We start from the raw sequence: 26,327 nt of genomic DNA, 5'->3' as shown, positions 1-26,327 counted from the left end.
TGAACTCTACATGGAATATCAACTAAAACAAATTAGTCTAATTGGATTACAGTTCACTAACATTACCATACTGAAAAGGGTAGGAAAAACAGAACTAACATAATTAACTTTGGAAAACAGTATTTTGACTGCACACTGTAAGCCTAAAGATAATAAGAACTATAAAAAAACTGCTATACTCTAGTAAATATATTTCCCTCTTTCAGGAGAAACAAGATAATTGCATAGTATCAAAGTATTTTCCCTAAGATATTTGTTAAATACAAATAGGAATTTTTCAGTGTGAAAAAAAAATAGCAAACTGCTTAAATATTTTTTGCTAACTCATTCTTCATAAGATCTGTGTAGCATACTATCATACAAAAGACCAATAATTCATTTGACAATATGTTATTAGTTAAAATTTACTTATTTTGCAGTTTATATAACTTAAAAAACTGCAGTGCAATCTTTGATTTCTAATCTTGGCACAATTGTATGAGTATGTGATACAAACTCAAGTATGGAGCTCATGGGCATCAAAATATATTCTTACTAAAATATTTATATTCTGATATGTATTTTATGCTACTGCTGAGATCTCTATGCTCTATGTGCATACAGATAAACAGATGATAGATAAATAGATGGACAGTCAAAATGTCTTCCAAAATGATTGTACAAATTACAGTCTCTCTTATACTGCATGAGAGTTTTATATATTAATATTTCTTAATATTTACTAATCCAGTGGTGAACAGTGCTACCAAAAGTATTCATATTTGATTTCTTTAATTATATGTCAATGGACAGTTTTCAATTCATTTCTGAGGCAATCTTGTTTATTTCCTTTTATTGTGTTTTGTATCTGAGTTTGGTTATTTCAAAAAACGTTTTTATATTAAGAAAAATTAGCCTTTTGTCATATGAACATGAATTGTTGTATAAAATATATGCAAGTGAGGTACATGTTTTTATCATATTTCCTCTTCATATTTTGCCTATAGTGGGCTGAAGTTTTGTTTTGCATAAATTTAAATTTTCTACATAATTAAATTTATCAGTTCCTTCCATTTTGCCTTCTGGGATTTATGCATTTCATAGAAAGGCTTTATTTAATGCAAGAACATAAAAAATACTTATCTATGTTTTTTCTAGCAAGATTACAGTAGTTTTTAATTAAAATTTACTCTTTACCTAGAATTTATTTGGGTATGAAGAGTAAGATACAGATGCAGAATTATTCATTTGTTTTTCAAACTATTAAAGGTATCCAAATGTTACTTCTAAAAAATATTTACTGGATGGAATTGAATTCTGTATCATATTTCAACTTCTGTATATGTTCTGTTCTATCTCTGGAATTTATGTTCTGTTCTGTTAATCTACCATTTGCCAATACCCAACATTTATAAAAACTTATATCATCTAATATAATATTTTATATGATAAATTCTTCCTACTCTTCTGATGAAGAAATTTTCTGATGATTGGTTCAATCTATTTTTTTTTCCAATTAACATTAAAACCATATTGTCAATGTTCCACTGATTCTTGAGAGAATTTTAATTTTTATCAATTAGACTATGGTCAGAAGTTTTCTTTGTTTTTTAGTTTTGAGGAAATCAATGACTATTTTTACACATTTTAATTACCTGAGTAATAACTAAATATATCTTTGTCATGGAACGTTTAAACAATAAATAATTATTTAGAATGAAGTATCAAATTACTTCTTTATAGTCTTTGCTAATTCTACTTTTCCCTGCAGGAATAATTGTAGGCCATAGTGCAGTGGCCATACTTTCAGTCATTTTTTTAAAATATTTTTTTCTCTTTGAACTATCTTTGTCAAACTTTATGGTATTATACTAGATTTGAAATAAATTGATAGAGAATATTTACTTTTTGTTTATATTCTTAGACAAATAGTTTTTAACACATTCATCCAATAAATACTTGAATACCTAATGTATGGTAGGCACCTTTTTAGGTACTAGGAATACAGCAATGAATAAACAATATAAAATTTTTGCCTTCTTGAAGTTATAGATTAGGAAGGGTTCATAAATGATAAATAAGTCAATTATGTAATATAATTTATGATCAGTGCTTTTGAGAAAAATTAATAAAGGAACTCAATTGTGGCTGGCTGTAGGCTGTTGCTGTTTTAAGCAGAGTGGTCAGAGTGGGGCAGTAGGCAGTATGTCCCCCACTAAAGATGTGCACACCCTCATGCCTGGTATCTGTTATGTTACACAGCAATGGGACTTTTCAGATATAATTAAGGTTACTGCCCTAGTCTGTGTGTGCTACTATAACAAGGTACCACAGACTGGGTAATATATAAATAATATACATTTATTTCTCATAGCTCTGGGGCTGAGAAGTTTGAGATCAAGGTACCAGCAGGTTTAGTGTCTTGTGACAGGTCTCTGCTTGCAAGATGGTGGCTTGAGCCCTGTGTCCTCACATGGCAGGAGAGATAGAAAGGCAAAAAGGGCCTAAACTGGTTCCTCCCACACTTTTTATAAGGCACTAATCCATTCATGAGGGCAGAGCCCTCATGACTTAATCATTTCCTCTAAAGGCTCCAGCTCTTAATACCACCACAAAGAGATTAAGTTTCAATATGAATTTTGGAGGGGACACCATCATTCAAACCATGGCAGTTAGGAACCCTAAAATAGGGAGATTATCCTGGATTATCTGGTAGTCTAAATATAATCATAGGAGCCCTTAAAGCAGAAAATTTTTTCCAGCTGGAAGCAGATGAGATACGGCAGAAGGAGAAATCAGAGCGATCAGAAGCATGTGAAAGAAAACACACTCTCGCTGGTTTGGAGATGGAGGGGGCAAGGTGTTGAGGAATGCAGGTGACCTTAAGGAGCTGAGAAAGACTCCTGGTTGACAGCCAGCAGGAAACAGACTCAGTCCTACAGCTGCAAGGAACTGAATTCCACCAACCTAAGTGAGTTTGGAAGCACATTCCCCCAGTGACTCCTGATAAGCACCTGCACTGACTGACACCTTGGGCCTTGTGAGACCCAGGGCAGAGAAAGCAGTTGAGCCCATGCAGATTTCTGACTTGCAGATCTGTGTGGTAATAAGTTGACGTTGTTTTAAACTACTGAATTGTGGTAATTTTATGGCAGCAATAGAAAACAAATACAGTGTGCTGAGAAGGTGACATCTGATCTAAGTAGGTGATGGACTGTGCTACACAGTTATATGGAGATTTATTTTTTATTTCATCATTCTGCTTTGTTCAAGAATTATCCCTAATGCATATGCTGGACAATTTTTATCTTCTTTGTCTATTATATTCTTCCTAAGTGTCTTATATCATTATTGTTTTTACTTTAGATTTTGATTATTTTCTTCAAGAAAATCTTTTGTAGACTTTGTTTTCAGCAGTACCTATAGTGTACTTTGCTGACTCAAATGTGTTTAAAGAATACTGTCATATTCTGCCCTGATCCCCACCTACCAACATCAGGAATGAAGCATTCATTCCTCCAGCTGGTAGATAATGCTCTCAGTTGAAGAGAGATGCCCAGTCCCTATGGAAACATTCAACAACTAGAAATGTAGTTATAAAAATCCAGTCCCTTGTGACAGTTTGGGACAACTTTGCAGGGACTTCCAACTCCCAAATCACCATTAAATCAGTTCATTCCTTTGTTGTGGTTGAGTAACAGCCCAACTTCTCCTTCTACCTAATACTGCTTCCTTCATTTCCCAATAGATGTTGATCGCAAAAGTACTTCACAGCAAAATTCATGCACTCAAATTTTCTCATGGTCAGATTTGTGGGGAACCCAATCTGTGACACTTGATGCCAAAAGGTGGTTGAGAAGGCAGACTTTAAAATAGTATTTTGAAGTTAGAGCACTTTCTCTACTACCGGCAAAGAGGATATTATGGCTTGTGTCAGATTAAAGATATCCACATTTTAAAAAGTATTTTACCCATTGAGAGATAAATTCTGTTTCCTCTCTTGAATCTAGGCTGGATCATGACTACTTTGACCTATAGAGTATGACAGAAATGACACTTGACACTTCTGATCTAGTCTTTGAGAAGACTGTAGTCTAGTTTGACTCCCTTGAGAATACCATGCTATGAGGAAGTCTAAGTCGGCCATGTCTAGAAAGTATGGTGCCCAAGCTCCAGTTGTGCTGGCTACCAAACATTTTAGTACTCACATCAGAGCTCCAACATATAGATCAGAGACAAGACCTGGCAGACCTTGTCTGAATTCCTGACCCTCAGAATGGTGAGATATAATGATGTGTTCTTTTTTCTTTACTATCTTATTTCTTTATTATCTCATCCCTTTTAAATCTTGTATTTTTATTGATTTCTTTCATACCCAAATTGACCATGTTTCTGTAGTTACTTAAATTTTTGCACTTTTTAAAGTAACTCTTCTTCATTCTTCATGATGTATTCTTCATCTTCTTGATTTATGATGTTTCTTTCTTCTTCCTCTTGAGAAAGTACATACTAGTAGGTCCCATTATCGATACTGTTAGTTTGATTTTTAACTTTAATGTGTTTTGGTTCCATTCAGATCTGTGATTTGCTCATGAATGGTGTGAGGAGTGAGGTGAGGGGAGCTTCAGAATTCCACCTTGATTTAAACCCAGTGGCACAATATTTGGCGGGCATTTTTGACAGACTATGGTTTGAGATTTGTATCCATTTTTTTTTTTTTTTTGAGACAGAGTCTCACTTTGTTGCCCAGGCTAGAGTGAGTGCCATGGCATCAGCCTAGCTCACAGCAACCTCAAACTCCTGGGCTGAAGCGATCCTACTGCCTCAGCCTCCCCAGTAGCTGGGACTACAGGCATGTGCCACCATGCCCGGCTAATTTTTTCTATATATACATTTTAGTTGGCCAGATAATTTCTTTCTATTTTTAGTAGAGACGGGGTCTCGCTCTTGCTCAGGCTGGTCTCAAACTCCTGAGCTCAAACAATCGACCCGCCTCGGCCTCCTAGAGTGCTAGGATTACAGGCGTGAGCCACTGCGCCTGGCCTGTATCCATTTTTATTTTCATTGTAGACAGAATTTTCCTCTCACTTTTTTCCTAATCATTTATTTTACTTAAGGAGAGGAATTAAATAAACATGGTGCTGTTCAATCATGTATTATTGGAAGTTATTACTTTTCTCTGTTTTAAGCTATCATCCACTTATGGCATTTCTCAGAAAACAATGAAGAATACCTATGAAGTTATCTCAGGGTAATAGGAGACTTTTCTTTCTTCAATTATTCATATTTCAATATATCTTTAATTAATTTAAGATATATTGAAATATTTAAAATATATATTTTTCCACCACCATCAAATCATAGGTCATATTTGGAAGTGTGTTTTTTTCTCCCCAAATTACTCATTTATGATGCTTTTGATAGATAAGAACATACAAAATATTTTTATATTTTCACAGTCAATAATAGCAACATTTACTGAAAAACCTCACAGATGCTGGGTTTTGAGAAATTAAATAAAAATGTAAGCATTTGTTGAAATGATTTTTGCTAAATATAATCTATATTCTGAGTTGTGTATTTATGGATCTCTTGATGGTTATTCATTTATGGAATAATCAAAACTTCCATCAGATGTTTCACTGGAACTTGGCTTCTCATTTAATGCCTGCTTCACACTCCTCTTTGATCCTGACATATTCAAGAAATTCTCTGGAAACAGCTGGTCCATGCTGTGGCGTAAGGGAGACATTTGGAGTTTGATTTTACATCCAGTTCCCATGAGAAATGCCCCTTTGAATTCAACTTTAGAAATCTTTGTATATTTAATGGGGGCAGTTAGGAAGCCCTTTAAGTTCCCTTTAGGAAATCATTATGTACTCAAAGGAATAGCCAAAGCCAGCTCTGCATCTCACTGCTTACCTTTGGAAATGCAGAGGGATCCTAATCCAGTGCGGTGAGGGGTGCTCTGCTGAGATCATGACTTAATCCATTTTATTTTTTTTCTTTTCTTGATACTGAGGCCAAATGTATATGTGATCTCATGCAAATGAGGGTATACACAGTGAACTTCCTGCCATGCATTAAATTATTTATTCATCCATTCACTTATTACTTGAGCAAGTATTCCTTGAATATCTGCTTTCCATAAAACACTTGACTAGGCCCTCAATAATATTAGGCTCTGAGGATCTAATATTGCACTGGTAAAATATCCAAACTTTATAATGCAAACAGGTGAATATTATGGGAAAATAACCATATTTGGTACTATCCCCTTTCTGCAAATGCTCTGTCAGTAAAGAAACAAGAAGTATATTTTTAAGCAAATGATTACTTCTGTAAGGTTAGTATTATTAGAGGGAGAGTACATTCAGGTAGTGCAAGTCATCCCAGTCTTTAGAAGAACAGAGCCATCCACCAGGATCTGAGCATCCATTGCCAGGTATCTCTGCCAGTTCCGCAGGATGATCTTTGACTTTAGAAGCCATAGATCAAAGAAAAGTGCAGCTTTAACAAATCACCAACCACTGTTTCATAGCGTCCTGATTAGAAGTTCCAAGGGCAAGATCATCAGCCTATAGATAACCTTGAGTGATTAATATCAACACTTTTCTTTTTCCAATTAAAGTATCAAAAATTCATGCATGAAATGGAGTTAATGCAGAAACATAATAAAAATGGCATTTGTCACTTAGCACTTTACCAAGTCTCATTTGTATTTTAATTCACCTAATTGTTTATTCACTCACTATGAATGTGTTGGGCATATTATTTACTTTATTAAATGCCCTGAACACTAATAGAAACTGAGGCTCAGAGGTTAAAATTTAATTATCCCGAGCTACACCGTTATCAGGTGGTGAAGCTAGTATTTAAATTACATCTGTCTAATCCAAAGCCTGTGATCAAAACCTGTGGACTCTACTGCCTTGGAGTAGAAGTCTAAATTATATAGCTACAGATGTTATTCCGAGATTTGCCATTATTTTATAGGTCTTAGTTTGAAAGCTTGGATCTAGACTCACCAGCTACTCACATGGCTACAGGGCCGAGCAGTGACACAGTCATGAAGGCCTGTGGGATGGGAGGCCCTCTGGATTAGACACATGCATACAAGGAAAACTTTCACTTTCCTTCAGCTTCACTATAGGAAAGACAATCAAGCCAGTATAATGCTGAAACGCTCCTGTCAGGAAGATGATAGAGAGGGACGGGCTGTGCTGAGATGGCCATGTGTGGGTGCTGGTGCAGGGGGGCAGCCGTCATCCCCTCCAAGCCTTTGGCATCCTGCAAAAATGGTGGGCTTGTATTGCCAGATCATCTGATTTTTCCACAGGAGCCAAAAATATGAGTCATGAAGTGAAATATTCAGCTTTCGGAGGCAGTATGGCACAGGGCAGGCTTTGGAGCTTGAGACCTTGCACTTGGCTCCTGGCTCTGACGCTCACTAGGCTGTGACTCTGGTGTATTACTCAACTATTCCGTACCTCATTGTTCTCAACTGAAGAGGAATTTAAAAATAGTGCTGTCTCAGCTGCGGACAGTGGCTCATGCCTGTAATCCCAGCACTTTGGGAGGCCGAGGCAGGAGGATCACTTGAGACCTGGAGTTTGACACCAGCCTGGTCAACATAGTGAGACCCCACCTCCGCAAAAAATTTAAAAAAATTAGCCAGGTGTGGTGGTGCGCACCTGTAATCCCAGTTACTCAGGAGGCTGAGGCGGGAGGATCGCTTGAGTCTAGGACTTTGAAGTTGCAGTGAACTAAATGATTGTACCACTGCATTCCAGCTTGGGCAATAGAGCAAGACCCTCTCCCTAAAAAAATTTAAAAAAGACAGTGCTGTTTCAAAGGCTATGAAGACTAAAATGTGATTGTTATGGAGACATTCACTGTTGCTTACCTCATTGTATTTCTGAGGACTAAATGAGTCAAATTCATGTAAGGCCCTATGTGATAAACACTGAGTGAATAACAGTTATCATGTTTACTATTTAATTATTTTCAATTATTTTTTAAAATCATAAACATTGTCCAGTCCAAACAAAAATATTTGCCAGTGTGCAATCAGATTAAATCTTATACAAATTATTTTATTCCTGCCACTGTTTACATAATTTACGTAGGTATACATCAGGTGGTTGGTAGTCTCTGGATTAAGCTTTTATAATTAAAAGAAAGCTAGCTTCTAAAGATACGATACCTATATTTTATACAATTAACACATCTTCCCCCACTTCAGCATATTTTCACTATAAAATAGAGTTCTTAATTTAAACAATAAAACATAACTATTACTTAAACAAGAGCTGTCTTTGTTGGATTATAAACAAAATTGGTCACAGATAGTATTGGAGGAGGAAGAGAAGCTCATTCACATGAGGAATGAGAAGCTTTTGGAGCAGCTTATACACTAGGTGTGTATGTGTTATGGAGGGCAGTGGTTATGTGTGTAGTTCACACTAGTTTCCTGGCCTAGCTACCTTTAGGTTCATATCTAAGTGCCATGAAAATTTGTAAGCAAAAAGAGCTGAAAACTCTGTAAAGTGTTGGTCTTAAGTCAGAGTGTGCAGAGTTCACTCCAATGTAGTGTAAACCAAAGGAGAGAATTAGCCTTCCCTGGTTTGCAAAGCACACCATGGAGGTGTGCCAATGGCTGGGCTGCGGAAGGAGATTACAGCATCTGATGGACAAGAGGGTACTCCGTGGTGACTGACAAAAGATGATAGGAACTTGGCAAATACAGTGATACCCAGATGACGCCAAGAAACTCAGCATCTGTGCAGAATAAAAGGGAAGCTATTTCTGCACATGTGTGACACTCCTTGAATTCTCCCAGTAGTAGAGAGGGCTTTGCAGTGAGACTGGAGTCTTTTGCAAGCAGGACAAGTAAAAGCAAAAGCAAAACCAGAACAACTGCTATTCATCTTTTCATGTGATTCTATTTTCTTCTCATAGGCTTTTTTTTTTTTTTTAAGAGACGGGGTCTCACTCTTGCTCAGGCTGGTCTTGAACTCCTGGCCTCAAGCAATCCTCCCACCTCGGCTTCCTAGAGTGCTAGGATTATAGACATGAGCCACCATGCCCAGCCAGGTGTTTCTCATAGGCCTTTAGGCATGAGGAAACTTTGGATAGACTTATAACATACTTTATATTATAAATATAAACTTTATTTTTCCAAATAAATGATACGTATTCTAAATGGCACAAAATCAGAGCATAAGGAAAAGATAATTCCTATGTGCGATTAGATACCTCCTTTGCAAGCAGTTCATATTTACAAATTTGATTATTTCCTACATATTTTACTCTTCCTCTAACTCATGGTACTTGAGCTATCTTAAGCTCTAGGCTGATATTGCACAATTTTGTGTTTGTATTGACTGCTTCTAAGTAAGATCTCACATGGTATCTGTATGAACGTTCTGCCTACTATTTGAAAAGCCAACAGAATCAGTTGAAAAAAGCTTGTTTCATTTTTTAAAAAAGAGTTCTACATGTTTATTTCTCAAGTTGTCCAGAACTGTTGTCCAGCTTAATTCCCTTCCACTGCACTTTTTCAATCATGAGGTTTTATTGTCAACGACTAACTACCTTCTGTACTTGGACCAGCTTTCTATACTGTGAAGCCAAAACTAGTTAAGTTTTAAATGGCAGATAATTGTTTGTTTTTCACGTTGGCTACCACCTGCCCTTGCTCCCTTTAGTCAGTCATTGTTCCTTCTGGCAGTATTTCTCAAAGTACGATCCTAGGGCCACCTGCATCAGAATCATTTGAGCTGCTTGTTAAAAATGCAATTTCCTGAACCTATCATAGGTTTCATAAATAAAGTTCCTTTTGGCTTTGCCCACTAAAGTTTGTGAGCCACTGCTATTGACTTCACTTTGAAGCTTCTGCTTATGATTTTTTAAAAGGATTTCTCCCCTTTTGAAAATATACAGTTTAAGTCATCAAACATGTTTTGGTTCCAAAGGATACAGTGCCGAAGTCAAATCCAGTGGTAGAAATGAGGAAGAGGCTGATGATGATGATACAAAAGCAAAAGGAAGACTGAAAAAAATGCAAAAAAAAAATCAGGATTAATATAGTGCTGTGATGGGTTCAGCAGAGAGACACATCAGCACACAGAAGGCAGCTTTGAGATAAAATTTGAGATGACTTGGAAATTTCGAAGTGGACATAAGGAGAGTTTACCAGGAGAGCAGCAGAGCAAAGGCACAGATGTGGAAAGGTAAGGGTGATAATCAGTGCCCACTCACAGTGCAGCTCAGCTGAGGCATGAAATGCACCCAGGGGAGTTGTGGGTGGCAAGGCTAAGGATACAGGTTGGAATGCTGCTGTGGAGAGTCTTGAAGGCCATATTTGATAGTTACTATTCATTTGGCGTCTTCTGAGTACCTGCAGCATTTTAGGTAGGCTAAAGATTTAAGATAGGAAGCCACACCTTTAATTAGAAGCCATTGCAAAGTCCAGTCAGAAGCAAGGTGGCCGTGCAGGAGAGGAAGTGGCAGCACATCTCAGCGCAAACTCACGGTCCCCACAGGACCCGTGGAGGATGCACAGCATGTGGATGACACTCTCTTTACAAGGCAGGGTCTTGCAGGGCCTGACAAAGGCAATTCCTACCATGTCACATTTATTTTATTTTCAACTTCAGTATATTCATAAATAACATATATAATCTACATGTTTCCATTTAAAGATGTGTTTGAGAAATAACAGATTTTCTTTCAGATCAATGTCAGTGTTAGAAAAAAACATATTTTTATCCTTGGCATATGAGACGATTGCATCATAGGGAGAAAGCTCAGCTTGGTCTTAGGTATGTCCAATGAGTATCTCTGGTACCCCCTTCCAACAAACTGGGAAAACTATTTCTTTACAGTTTACTGTTTGATATATTTAATATCCTCTTATCTGGGGTTTTTGACTCTGCTAAAAAATCTTTAATAGAGCCATTTCCTTGTAGTGTGCTAACTTATGAGATGTCTGGAATGTGCAGGACCTACAGGGAACAATAAGGGAACAGAGATGCCAACCAGGTCAACTTCGCTTGGGAGACACAGCTGCATTCCAGAGAGGCTGGGGTGAGGAATGAAGAGAGAAATACTTTCCAGCAGAGAGGAAAGCATCCAAGGATGTCTGAAGAAGCTGGTCATCACTAAGGGGTGTGGTCAGTCTTGGGAGAGAGCCAGGCAGAGCTAGGACATGAAAGTCCCATAGAGCTCAAATACAGGTGTTAGCATAGGAGCTAGAGGTTGAATTCAGAGCAAAAAAGAATTATCTTTAACCTTAGCTGGAATTTGCACATACTGAAGGTCCAGTGTGGGTTCCCTGAACTGTTCACCCCATAGATCAGAGATAATTTGAGTTAGAGTGGAAATTAGATTCATTTTTAATGAATGCATACATGTCAGGAGGAAAAAGGGGGAAAAGTGGAAGTCGACGTGGACATTGATTTTGAATAATCTTTGAGGAAGTTGGGAATTGGGCAAGAGATTTAGACTAGAGATGTATACTTGTAATTAAATTCTCTAAATTGTAAAATGCAATGAGAACTGTCATCTTCTGTCTTTTAAAAAGTACGTTTTTCATTACACTGCAAGTCAAAATACCAAATTACCTCCCCCTAAATATAACCACATTTGTAGCATGATTATTTTATGGACAGTCCATGGCATGGGACATTTGTCTTGTTTTCTAAAATTAAATCATATAGATATTCCCCTTGTTGCAATACTGTACTTGAAGGCAATGTGGAGTGCTGCTGGAAGGACCATCATATGAATGGCAGAGAGATGTCGCCCTGGCCTGTGCTCTTAGTCACAGTAAATGGATTTGGTATCTCTTTCACAGCAATATCTCTTTTCACGATTCCCTTATATAGTGAGAGAATGGTATGTGGAAACTTCTCTTGACAGCCCGTCTCTCATAGGATTCCCCACACTGAGGCACTTGACAGAGGCATCCGCCTTAGTGAAGACCCCAAATACCATTGATGGATCACTTTGCTGTGCCCAGCGTGGCTGCCACTGCTGCCTAAGGCAGGTGGCTGCACTGGAAGGCAGCTCCCTGACTGGCCTGAAACTGCCACCGCCTTGGCTAATGCTGGCCACTAGCATAGATGACTTAATATTTTGCTGCAAACTGGATATGGATGTACCAGGTGACATGGACCATATGGAGACAGGCCTTTTCAATCTGCAAGGACAAATCCTCAGGGTACTCACCCAGCTGGGACAGGGAAGAAGCCTCTCTGCAGGAACTGTTCAACGTGGACTCCCCTTTAAGTAAAAATATGTGGGTCCTGGAGATGGACACACTGAGTTGCTCATCTTCAGTGAATGACAGCAAATTCACAGGGGAAAACCTTGCTTTTTACATTAGAATCATCCCGTATGCTTTGCTGGTCCTAGAATGCACTACTAATTTGTAGTGATAGTTCTCCTTTTATTTATGCATACATTTATTCATTCACTCATTTTACTAATTAACAAATATTTGTTGAATTCTTATGGTGATCTTGGCATTTCTTGAAGCATTTACATATGCAAATGTACAAGATTCTGTCAGCTGAAGGTCTGTATCTAAAATCTAATTTCAGGACTGTGGTTCCCTCCTTTTCTCTCCCTTGCTCCTGTTTTGACATTTTCCTTCATTGGATTGTATGAAGACACATGGTTAAAGTAAACAACCATAAAGAGCACATTATTATTTCTTCCTTTTTCAGATTTATAGAGGGTCAGTTCCTGATGCCATGTTTAAAATGATTGCTTAGCATTTATCTATCCAGAGCAGGCACTGCACTTCTGCGTTTTTATTTCTTTTAAGGTGCATGATGACCCCGTATGAGAGGCAATATTGTGCCATTTTTATAGAAGGTGGTGAGATTCAGACAGCTCAAATAAGTTGTTCAAATATACAAAATTAATAAATATCAGAATAAGAATTAAAATCCACTAACTGATAAAATGAGCATAGTGCCTAGAATATGGCAAGCAATGAAGATCATGTTTTATTGTTAATGCTATTTCTAATAGTTATTATAATCCGTATCCTGCGTTCCCCCATTCTGATATAAATTTTTCTTATTCTCACACAATTGGTTCAAAAATATGATTACAAAGAATGGTTTATATGATCCCAAGACATAATAAATGCTGTTCACTGATAATCTGAAATGGACACAATTAAGCATCAGAAAGAATCTCTGGGATGGGAGGAAAACTGATGTTGGAACATAGCAAAAGATGCCCTCCCACCAGCGCCAGCACTGAAACTGGGTTAGAGGTTAGTTTCCAGCAGTAGGTTAAATATAAATCAATAAATTCTCATGCTTGGTTGATATGTGGTGATTGATTTTTGTCATAAGGTATTTTGAAAAACACCAAGGAAGACAAGGGCTTTTCAAACGTCTCTGATAATCCTTTCCTGAATGTGAGAGGTCTGAATTCAATTGCTTTTTTTAGTTTTTTTGTCCACAGGATTTCTTCTAAGTATTTTGTTTGTATTCGAAGGAATCATCACTATAAGAACAGAATGAATGAAAAGAGGAAAAAGATAGAAAGGTTTTCATTATTTTATCCTAAGTGGATGAAATCAACATAAAATATGTTGTAATATTAGAAGTGGATGAGAAATAGGGCCAGAAGGAGATCTTAGGTTTAAAGATACTTTGACTGTTACTTGCAAGAAATAACGTCGATCAATTCTGATAGGATAGGTAATGCTATTAAAGGATGTTAGTTTTAAAAAGAATAGAAAAAATAATGATTTTAACATTTCATGATCTGTCAATAAAAAATACAACGTGCTTTGATTTGAACCTAGGTTTGTCTGATTCTGAAGTCTGGGCTCTGAACCAATGCACTGCCCTGAATTTTTAGTCCTTTAATAATCAATTCTCAGAGATTGCAATCACCTTCTGGCTTCCTATTAATTATCATCTTAGCAGCCACAGACAGGAGCAGTATGCGTTATGGTTTGCACAGCGTGCACGATTGCCTTGATGCTTTTTAACCCAAGCAGTTCTTTATCCTGCAGCAGATTCCTTTCTTCCATCTGTAGCTGAGTAGTTTCAGACATCCCCAGGAGAATTGTTGGCCACGGCATTTGTGGATGTCAGTAATTAAGCTATCTACTCCAGCTGCAAGCTGTTTGACAACGTGGATAGTGGAAGGCCATAGTCCTGTGCAAAGCTTGGTCATAGTGAGAACAGAAAGGTCAAGTCCTCCTGGTTGGTTCGGCATACACTGGGGAGGTTGGCTTATCCAGGGTTCACTCCATGATTTTTTCATCCGTCTTAATATAATTTTTACAAGAAGGTAGTATTTGCCACAAGCCACCTGTCCTGTAAGTTGTTTTTAGGCCTTTATTGTGTCTATACACAAATAAAAACTGCTTTCTATAGCTGCCATCAGTACTCCATTATACAGAATTACACTGGGCATATTGCTGATTTTCTTATAGGCCTGTAGTGTATTTTATAGCTTGTCCCTGACTTGGACTGAGGTTGGTTTCATGTCACTCATAATTAACCATGCATTTCCACAGTTTCTATCAAAATAATTTTTGTCTGAACCCTTTAAAATAGAGAACATTTGTTACACATTTAAAAATTTTTACTCTGTTTATAGCACAACTACAGGAGGGAGAGCTTTCTGTAAAGTATTGTCTGGGATTATTTCACAATATATGAGGCTCCATGCATCCTGTTCACCTTTTAGTTTTAGGTGTTATTGATAATGCATTCTTACAGTCACAAGTGAAATGTGTTCATGACTGGACTAGCAATCAATGCTAATAGCGTCGTATTATTATTGCATCTCCAGCACCTAGCACAGCATCTACATTTAGTAGGTCCCAAACAATGTATGCAGAATAGATGAATGAGTCCGTTGATCAAACATGACTGTTTTTATAATGCCTTTTCAAGATATAGCTCCAAGCAATGCCCAGTTTCTATTCTTCTCATTTGAATATGCAAGCTCCTGCCTTCATTTACCTAACACAAATGTATTTTGTATTTACTATGTGCCAGTTAATTCTCTCAGAGAGATCACATGTGGGGTTTGTGTTTGTGGGGGTGGGTGTGCGAAAGAGAGAGATTGATGACTATAAGAATGGGTGAGATATAAATAGACCAGTCATCAGGCCATTGTGATCCAGCTTGTAAGTTAAGTATAGGAGCAGTGCAGTGAAGGCAAAACACCAACCCCAAACCTGCACCTGTGCATGACATCCTGGAAAAGATAACTCTTCCATTAAGCTTTTAAAAAGATGAGCTATCCAGGGCTAGGCAAGGCATGTGCATAGAAGAAAGAAATTTATGGCAGAGTGTACATCACACAGAGGTGTGAGCTTAGTATGCAGGGAGTGAGGTGTGGCTGCTGGGGGGAAGCCTGCAGCATTTCCAATTCTTAAAAACTCTGATCCCACCACATTCCAAGCTGGTATCATTTTTCTGCCTACAATAATCTCCTGCATGGTCTCTCCGTTTCTATTCTTTTATCAAATAGTCTTTCGCACAACAGCTGCCAGAGAGATCTTTTGAAAATGCAAATCATGTCACTCATTTGATCAGAAATGTCAGTGGCTGACCATTTCATTGGAATGAAATCAAAAGTGCTTAAAATGGCCTATAAGTCTCTAGATGCTCTGGCTCCAGGCTTCCCCTCTCCTCTTGCTTTCCATCAGTCTTCCCAAGCTCATTCCTTTCCAGCCACACAAACCTCCTTCTTCTCTCACGAGGGCACCAAACACTCTCCCAACTCAGGAATTTTACACTTGTTGTTCTCTTCTCTTAGAACATTCACACCCCAAATATTCTCAAGGCCCTGTTTTATTTTCAAGGGTCACTCAGACAAGTCTTCCCTGACCATACTACCTAAAATTGTACCCATCCTTTATTCTCTTACTTGCCATTATTTTCTTTGAAAGCCTAACAGCGCATATTGTTACCTGACAGTGCATTCAATACATGTTTGGTAATGGTCTGTCCCTGTCCCACTAGGAAGGCAAGCTCCACGAGGATAGGGCCATCGCCTGCTTTGCTCACCTTAACTCTGTTTCCTAGAATAATGTTTGACATATAGTAGACACTTAGCACGTATTTGTTGGATTAACAAACATGTATGTGGATAGGCACTTCAATTATTAAAGAGATTTTCCTCTTACATGATTATTATATACATTAAAGCTTGAAAATTAAGGAACTAAAGAAATTGGATTTTATCCTGAAGGTGTTGAAAAGTGATTGAAGAATTCTCAGTAGGGGAGTGACATGACAAGACTTGTGTCCTAGAAAGATCACTTGTCAGCCGTGAGAAAGATGAATAGAAGGCTGCTGAAGTAATCCAGCCAAGAAATTATGAAGATTGAACAGAAATGTGAAAGGGGCAAAAGAGAGGAGGAGACATTTTAAAGAAATATTCAGGAGACGAAGTCAACAGATCACCCTTAAATCACATCGGTATGTGGGTAAAGGAGTAGAAAATTTAGGGTGATGGTTTGTCCAGGACCTTCCTGGTTTGAATGTTCAAAATCCTGCATCCTGAGAAAACCCGCAGTGCTGGGTAAGCCAGAATGGTTGGTTACCCTAAAAAGTCAAAGACACTTATGGAACACAATCCTCTTCTCCCAGTGCATTTATATGCTGGCAATAATTCCCAGATGGATTTATTGTGTTCTCTTAAAAGCCACTTTGAATCCCATGTTACCCTAAATGCTCTTCACCTTCATCTACTCTCTGCCCAGCTTCCACTGCCTTATCTCATCCCCCTCTTCTGAAGGACCACAGTGTCTCTTCTTAACCTCTCCTAGAGCAAGCGAACCAATCTGCTTTGTATGATACGTTCATTGGCCACTTTGCTCATTCACCTTTAAGACTAAAGCTCATGCAGGGCCATGGCCGTGCTTTATTTATTCTATTATCCCCTACAAGCCATGTACCACAGCTATAAATCCATGTCTGTTGAAGGAATCGATGCATGCAAGCATGCATGCTGTAAGTTTGGGGAAAAAGAAGATAAGGGCTGACAGTGCTTGGCAAAGGGAAGTGGTGTGATCACATGCTCGTGGCTGGCTGAAAACATTAATCAAGGACATGCTGGCCACCAGCTCCCAAGAAGGGAATAGAGACTGGAATAGCTATCATTACTCACAAACATGGTTCTCAGCATAGCTAGGACTTGCACATCTGGTCCACCTGGAGACTGCTTTGCATGCCATCTTGGGCCCATATGCTCTAAGTTTCCAAAGGGTTGGTGGTAAATACTGTGAAATGGTTGTGTTCACAAAATTTTAAGATAAACAGGTATATGTATTTTAGGCCTATGTATATACAGAACAAAAGATATCACATGGAAATACAGGAGTATGACCATTGCTGTGTGGGCCAAAAACTTAAGCAGAATTTATAAAAGTCAAGTCCCTGGAGAATTATTCTTCACACAATGCTACATTCTTGACAAATGTCACATGAACACTGAAAACTTTGTCACAATTTCTGGCATCCTAATGAAGGGGTATTGTGAACATCTCAATATCATATTTCTTTACTCCTGAATTCTTAATTGAGGGAGCTGGTATTATACCTTTGTGTCTGGATATAAGCCAGTATATTTATACATGACAAACCAATTGACAACTTAAATTTGGTGGAAAATTGGTCAGGGTGGCTGGAGTCATCTGTTGTGACTTAAATAGTCCTTTTGTTGTGAAAACACCTCATACAAAGTAGAAATCACACAGGAATTTTAGCTCCAACACTTCAAAACTCCCAAGGAAAGGGTATAATTAGTATATTCTTCTTGAATATCTTAAGGCAGGTGGACTCCATGTTTTCTTTGGTAGCTATTAATATTAAGATGCTTTGACATCAGGTGACCAGGTATTAAGATGCTTTGACATCAGGTGACCAGATATTAAGATGCTTTGACATCAGGCAACCAGATATTAAGATGCTTTGACATCAAGTGACCAGATTAAGCACAGCCAAGAGAGCTGCCTGCACTGAGAAAGCCAGTCTCCAATTTTTTGATACCAGATTGTCCCCACAACCATTCCTCTAATCCTTTCATACTTTCTTCTACTGAAATGGAAAAATACTATCTCTTTTTTCTCAATATTCATTTTGCATTATGATAACCCTCTAAACAGAGGTTTTGAAATCCCAGTGTCTCCAACCTTCCTAGTAAGAGGATAGGAGTTCAAGAACTGAAGAGAAAACAAATTTTCCAAAAATATCCTTCGAGATTAGAATGAATTACTTTGACCTAAGAGTAAGCTGGATTTGTTCAACAATAAACCAAATTTCAGGCAATAGAATGTCACATTATCAAGACACTAATACATATGGGATGTTCCTTCAGTTCTGTACTAGTCCCAGCTTATATTCTAAAAGTCTTCTAAATATTCAAAAAAGCAGCCTTATGATTAAATCATGAGGACAATGGTACCTCCTGATTTAAAGGTGTTTTCTTCTTGAACATAGAAAATGTTACTTTTCTTTTCACATTTATTCAAATTTCCCACCTCCTAGGACATTCCATTTGCTAGAGGCATAATGACATAAGGATGTGATAGTATGTTTTAATAATATGTAGATAATAAAAAATCAATGGAAGGATGAGAATTCCAGTGCTGGATCAGAGTCCCAGTGACACTAAACACTCACTCTTCATACTCACGCAGAAGCTAGAATCTACATTATCCATTTATTACCATATTTACTTAGCACCTTTCTTTTCCAAGCAGTCTTGCTTGGAAAGAGATGAATGTATTCAGTGGCTTTGAGCCCAAGGATTCAAGGATTAAGTTGCATAATATTTTAGTGCAATACTCTTTGGAAAGATGATGTAGTGTCTTCAGCTGGAGGTTCTGCTTCGTAGAGCAGGTTGGCTTGAAGGTTGCATCATGCTGAGGAAAGTGACAAATGGTCTATCACTTTTGATTTAAGAATCCCCTGTGTTTACTTAAAAGTTTGGGAATTCCTTTATCTATTTTGAGGGACTCTACTATGAAGTAGTGGCACACATGTCTCTGCTGTGCTCACTAATGATCTTTCACAATGATGACAATTGCCTGCCTGTGTAGGCTGCTTAACAATCCACAAGTTTTTTTCAGAGCCATTACGTCTTTTTCACTTTGCCATAGGGCTGGATAAATATCTCTATTCCCATTTTGTAAATGAGAAACTGAATCTTTGAGTAGTTATCTTGACTAGATACAGTAAACATTCAGTTATTTAGCATGAGTATGGAATATGTTATACTGCACTCCATTATATAATGGAATAATATAATGGGCAGGGCTTTACTTACCAATTTTTAAAATAAAATGTGTTATATTTTATACATTACAAATATAATATAATATATTAATATGAATTATTGATATATACAGTGAAAATATAATGTTCATAATTTAAACCTTACGGGCAAAATTGGTAAACTAATAGCACAAAATTCAAATGAAGAAAAAAGATGTTGAGGAGTACCTACAGTCTTCAAGATGCTGCACTAGACAAAACGTTGACAAAATGCTAATAAGGTCTAAGTTGTGATAAAACAATGATTCTTCACTCTTCTAATTTTGTTAAAGTGACATTTCTTTATAAATGTCCACAAGAGATTTCCCTAAAACAATAGATTAATACTTCTGGAAAATGTTGACTTCTTCAATACATCTGGGTAGTGAATGATTGGGAAATTTCAACTGATAACTTCCTGTTTCCGTGGAGAGAATTTACTCTTCATGAGTTGATTGGGCAGTAGAATTGGGCAAGAGATTAAGAGACAGTGTTAATTCTCCAATGCCATGCAGAAAAAAGCTATTACAAAATGAATGATTTTCTTTTTATTTCAGAATATTATGGGGGTACAAACATTTTGGTTACATATAATGCCTTTGCCTCGCTCAAGCCAGGGCCACAAGTGTGCCATTCCCCCATACAGTGCACACTGCATCCATTAGTTGTGCATTTATCCCCCAACCCCCCACACCTGACTGGCACCCAGTGAATATTACTATCATGTGAGCACCTTAGTGTTGATCAGTTAGTACCAATTTGATGCCGAGTCCATGTGGTTCTTGTTTTTCCATTCTCGTGATACCTTATTTCAAAGGATGGACTCAAGCTCTATCCAGGATAACATAAGAGGTGCTAGTTCACACCATTTTTTATAGTTGAGTAGTACTACATGGTATAAATATACCACACTTTATTAATCCTTTCATGTATTGATGGGCACTTGGGTTGTTTCCAGATCTTTGCAATTGTGAATTGTGTTGCCCTAAACATTCGCGTGCAAATGTCTTTCTTATAGAATGTCTTTTGTTCCTTTGGGTAGATGCCTAGTAGTGATTGCTGGATCAAATGGTATTTCTATATTTATCTCTTTGAGATATCTCCAAATTACTTTCCACAGGGATTGTACTCATTTGTAGCCCCACCAGCAGTGTAAGAGTGATCCAATCTCTCCACATCCACACAAGCATTTGTTGTTTTGGGACTCTTTGAGAAAGGCCATTCTCACTGGGGTTAGGTGATATCTCATTGTTGTTTTGATTTCCATTTCCCTAATGATTAGAGATATTGAGCACTTTTTTTATATATTTGCTGGCAATTATTCTGTCTTCTTTTGAAAAGTTTCTGTTCATGTCCTTTGCCCATTTATTGATGGGGCTGTCTGATTTTTTTCTTGTTAATTTTCTTAAGTTCTATACAGATTCTTGTTATCAGTCCTTTATTGGATATGTAGAATGCAAATATTTTCTAGGCTCAATCAGGAAGAAGTAGAATTCCTGAACAGACCAAGGTCAAGCACAGAAATTGAAGCAGCAATTAAAAATCTTCCAACAAAAAAAAGTCCAGCACCAGATGGGTTCACACCTGAATTTTACTGAAGTTACAAGAAGAAATCATACGTATACTTCAGAAATTATTCCACAACATTGAGAAGGATGGTATCCTCCCCAACTCATTCTACGAAGCCAATATCACCTTGATATCAAAGCCAGGAAAGCACACAACAAAAAAAGAAAACTGCAGACTAATATCCCTCATGAATGTAGATGCAAAAATCCTCAATAAAATCTTAGCAAACCAAATCCAACAGCATCAAAAAAATAGTTCATGATGACCAGGTGGGCTTTATAGCAGAGATGCAAGGGTGATTCAACATATGCAAATCTATAAATGCAATTCACCGTATCAATAAAATGAATGATTTTAAAAAATAGTCTTTGGCTGTGTATAGAGTTATGATAGTGTTTTGCTTTCTTGTCCCCCATCTAATCTCTTACAAACACAGACAAAATTCTGTGAAGGTAATGTCTCAAATTTCTAAGTCAGTCAACATATACTTATTAAATGTCACTATGTGCAAAGCATAGTACATAAGTGTTGTTGCAGTGTCTCAAAGGAAATTGACTGCTGCTTTTCTTTGTCACATGTTCAATATTTTTGCTGAGAAGAGAAACATAGTTCTACACAACAAATCTATTTGCACAGCTCTCTGCTTTGTAATAAATTCAATCAATAATTTTCAGTTTTCTCAGGGAAATACAAACCAATCTTAGGTATTAAAAGTAAATATTAATTATATAGCAGTGGAATTTTTGCTTTGACACAATCTGAAAAAAAAAAAGAAATCTCTGGAGAAATCCATATACCATATACTGAAAATGTCAATCCAATATTTTGAAATATTTACAACCTCTCTCTGAGAAAATGATTGGGGTGAAATACCTGAGGCATTTTCAGAAGTTTTCAAGTTGGAGGGAAAGAGAGAATGTTCAGCACAAGGCAGCCTTGAAGGCAATGTAAGAATGTAAAGTAACTTTTCTACAATTACTTCATTACATTTTATAACTTTTTTCCAGATTGATTCAAGTCTCCTTTGTTGTTCTAATGATGAAGGTCAATTATAGGATTGCCAAGAGAAGGTCTTAGGTAAGATTGTTTCTAAAACACAAAGAGGTTGCTTGAGGAGACTGGGTATAGTATAAAGAATCATCCCATTTAAAAATCAGCTTTCCATAAGAAAGAATGAAATCGTGTCCCTTGTGGCAACATGGATGAAACTGGAGGCTATTACCTTAAGTAAAATAATTCGGAAACAGACAGTCAAATACTAAATGTTCTCACTTATAAGTGGGAGCTAAATAATGTGTACCCACAGATATAGAGAATGAAATAACACACATTAGAGACTCAGAAGGGTGGGAGTACGGTGGAGGGGTGAAAAATTACTTAATGGGTACAATGAACACTTTTCAGGTGATGGTCACACTAAAAGCCCAAACATTGCATTTATGTACCATATTCATGTAAGAAAACTGCCCTTGTACCTTCTAAATCTATAAAAGTAAAAAAAAAAAATTAAAAAATAGGCTTTCACAGTGGTTTCTTTATATAAGATGGTCCCCACTCCTAAATGTTGAGATCACTGCTACTGTTCACTTGAAGCTAGGGTATTATTTTCAGAGGCTGCAACAAAAGATAATTTTTGCTGCTTTTTTTTTTTTGGTAATTTACTCATATTCTTTTTGAAAATCTTTTGTTCTCAAAGACCCCCTTTCTCCCTTGTACACTTCGCAACATTTCCATCATTCAAAATGACCTCAATAACATTTCCTCTGTGGGGAATTTCCCGAATCTTCTTCAGTGTTTGGTTAAGTTATTGATTCCACTAGGCTCCCATTACATTCCATACCCATCTCCACCAGTGCTAACTCAGGTATGTATTGTGCATACATGGCTGTCTTCCCTTTTCGAGGTCCTAGAGGGCAAAGGTAACCACTATAGTGATTACCTGAAGCTATGTGTTGGCTAGACAAATAGAAGTGGATACATCATCCCATTCATTCATAAATTGCATATGTGTTCTTATCTCTCCCTTACATTGGGCTTTCCCTCCAAAGGTCCTGCTTCCCATGGTGCACATGGTTCATCATATGCATCAAGAGATTAGGAACATTAAGCAGGTGACAAATATCAACAATGAGCTGGGGATTTATTGTAATCAACCAATATGCACAGCCTTGTAATTGCTCAGAGCTTTTTGCTCCATAATTATATGGTTTCCTCAGTGTAGCCATTCAATGATGGTATAATTAGTGGGTAATTAACTAAAGCATTTGCCGAGATGCTGCAGAGCATGAAATGTGTGCAGGTTGAACAGGAGGATTGATAAACTACTTAGTCAACAGTTAATAAAAAAAAAAAAAAACATTTTAGCATGTCCTTTTCAAGCTTCGGTGATTGTAAATCCCTTTCTGGCTTATACACTCTGCACTTTGTTCCACAAGTTGTTTGGGGAGCTACCCTAAGCCTGGAATGGGGACATCCAAGCCCTGCTTTACTGCCTCTCTCACCCTACCTGCACTTTTGCACATACCCTTTTCCCACTTCCAAAACTGCCTCTCCCACCCCACCATGCCCTTTCCCCACTTCCTAGTCTTCATAGCACTTGCCAGTTCACAAATGGGTTCTACGTTTGTGACTGTATTTAAGAGCAAGGTGGATTCTGCAAGCACTGGCTCCAAGTTAGAGATGGAAAAAAGGCTTGGAGAGCTTAAGCCACTTGCTGTAGTTTAAATGGCCATTTGGTGTTAAAACATATGTTTCAAACCTGAGCACCTTTCGGAATCTAAAATGAGTGCTCTTTACAATGTACTTGGTGAAAAATTGGGCATATCAAAAGCAAAAGAAGAGACAGAGCAGAGTACCTTTGGGAGAAAAAGAAAAAGGTAGAATAAAAAGTAAAAGCAGAGAAATGTTGAGAAAAAGTGATAAGGAATGTTGTTGAAACATAACAAAATACTTTCAAAACTCTTGAGCGCTAATCAACACATAAGCACATAAGTGACATCCTCTTGTATAAGAATTTCTGCCTTTGTAAAAGTACATTATTAGTAGTACCTGAGTCATAAGCTTGCAATGCTTACTAACTAACCAGCTTGGAAGGTTAACTAACTGAGATGGTGCATGTTAAACACTCAGGACTGTGCCAGATATATAGTAACCACTAGTGATTGAGAGCTATTAGGAAGACAGAGAGAGAGAGAGAAAGAGAGAAATGAATACGTATACAGTTCCACATGAAAAGGAATCTGGGGAGTCTGACGAAGAAAATGGACCCTGCTGCCCACCCTGTGCTGCCCAGGGGAGATATGAGGACTCATGGGCTGTGAGTCATGCTCTTGGGGCTGGGACACAGATTCTCTGTTGTAGTGATGGATGTTCCCTGCTTGCCTAGCCTGGGGCCATTGAATATTGGATTCCAGTAACTGAGCCATCTTGCTCGGATTCCATCCTTGCTAAGCAATTTTGTTTATGACTTGGTTCCCCTCAGAGCCAGGGAGATGCTTTCCAAATGCCAGCATATGAAGCTCAGTCCAAAAGGCATCCATTTTACTGCTGTAAATTAAAAAAACAAAACAAAACAAAAAAGCATTCTGGGTTGTGCATTATCCACAGGGGTTACTAGTTTGGTAACTCACATTTTATTGGCCTCCTTTTCTTCCATGTTTTTCTTCACATCCCTCTATTGGGATTTCTTTTACTTTCCAAATAAACTAGTTACCCTGACGTCCTTGCTTCAGGGTCTGCCCCCAGGGGAACCCAAACCATGACAATCTTCATGCTTCTCCTGGTCTCTCTCTTCTCCGCCTCTCATCTTGGCTTCCTTCTCTTAGGCTGCTCCACACAGGGGGAGACACCACCACCAGCGGGAGTGGTATCTTGTACATGTGGGTCACGATGCAAGGAAGAAGAGAGCCATTCTTTCAACTCTAACTCAGGAAAGTCCTGGGAAGAACGCTGGTCTGTCATGAAGTAGGTATCAAGGGAGGGGCAATGCTTTGCTTTCTCTGGACTGAGTGATGGCCCAGGCAGGACGGGGAGGTACTGGGACTAGAAGCCCTGTCAGAAACTCATCACATGTGTGAGGAGCAGTCCCCTAAAGGAGGAAAAGGAAGGAGAGTTACCAAAAGAAGAGATGAGGTGGGATGAAGGCCGAGAGTCTCTATAGCTTGTCCCCTTCACAAAGACAGCCAGACAACAAATAAACAAATACATTTTTAAGAAAATAATTGGGGGGAGGCACCAGCATGCATCAGAGGAGTATCAGAAACCCTGGGGAGTGGAGAAACTCGTGTGGCCACATACAGAATGGAAGGAAATGCTGGGCCTCCACCACCCCATTCTCCAACCAGAATCATCAGCTGGGCGCCAGGAGGAACTTCTCCTTTTGGCAAGGAGGTAAGCAACAGGATCCCAGCAAGCCCCATCAACACTTTGAACGTCACCACTGGGGTCCCCTGCAATACCCACAGGTCTCAGCCCAGCTGAGGGAGCTGCCTGGAGTCCACATAGCTGTGCTCCCCACAGAGAAAGAGCTAACACTGTGCCCCCACACCACCCCTGTGGTCTGCTCAGCTATTGTGCTACACCATAACGGAATTGGAACTGCAGCTGTTGTTTGTCTTGTTCTGGGGGCAAGTAGCCATGCTCCGCTTCATCCCTGAGGCTAAGCCACTGCCAAACCCACCCAAGCTGTGCTGTGAGCAGCTGTTACCTCCTTCCTTGTGGGGCTAAGCAAAGGTGGAGCTGCTACACCTACCCCTTCCCCTGACCCTTTGGGCTGCAGCTGAAGCAGAGCCCTGCCTCCTGGAGAAACAGTACCTCGGCAGCTCAGAGCCTGGTGCCTAAGTTGAAGGAAGGCCCCACATCCCAGAAATTTGTGCCTTGACTGCCCAGAGCAGTCACACCCCCCAATACCTAATCTGAAGTGGTACCCTGCATCCCAAGGAAACAGTGCCTGAGCCACCCAGAATAGTCATGGCCCCCAGGCCTGAGCTGAAGTGGTAAATTTCCCCCTGGGGAATTGGTGCCCAGGCTGAGCTAAGCAGGCAAACATTTTGGGCTGAATTGATGTGGTACTCTGCATTCCAGGGAACAGAGCAGTGGCTGAACTGAGACACTGTGCCCTACAGGGCAAACAACTCTAGTACCCTGATTTCCTGGATCTGGACAAGCTCCCTAGAATTTGAGCTACTGAGACACCTTTCTCCCTGGGGAGTGGAATCATCACTGTGCTCTTCCCTGTGGCCCCCCAGGGCCCAAATGACAGCTCAGATCTACCATTCTGGGGTACTTTCTGTCATAGCACCTGGCTTCACAGTGTCTAGGGTACCACTAAGCCCTTCCATCCCAGGGTCTAGAGTCACTAACATATATTACCTCATCCCTTGGGACTTGAGTTACCCTATTGGCTCAGGTTCCTGAATTGTAGCTGTATCCTGCTCCCCAGGCTCCAAACTCCAGAGTACTCCTTCT

The 26,327-nt window shown here is 38.6% G+C and overlaps 1 long non-coding RNA gene across 1 annotated transcript in view; it reads left to right on the top strand.

Moving 5' to 3' along the window:
- Positions 1–24,784, top strand: part of LOC123640886 — an 81,094-nt gene extending 56,310 nt beyond the window's left edge. The window contains exons 2-3 of the long non-coding RNA XR_006736125.1: positions 21,869–21,938; positions 24,686–24,784. This is a non-coding gene — a long non-coding RNA (uncharacterized LOC123640886). The remainder of the gene's footprint in view (positions 1–21,868; positions 21,939–24,685) is intronic.
- The last annotated feature ends 1,543 nt before the right edge of the window (positions 24,785–26,327 follow it).

Source organism: Lemur catta, chromosome 1 (genome assembly GCF_020740605.2).
Source record: "Lemur catta isolate mLemCat1 chromosome 1, mLemCat1.pri, whole genome shotgun sequence".
Lineage (NCBI taxonomy): Eukaryota > Metazoa > Chordata > Mammalia > Primates > Lemuridae > Lemur > Lemur catta.
The sequence above is the reverse complement of the archived record's forward strand: the minus strand, read 5'-3'. Positions and strand labels throughout refer to the sequence as shown.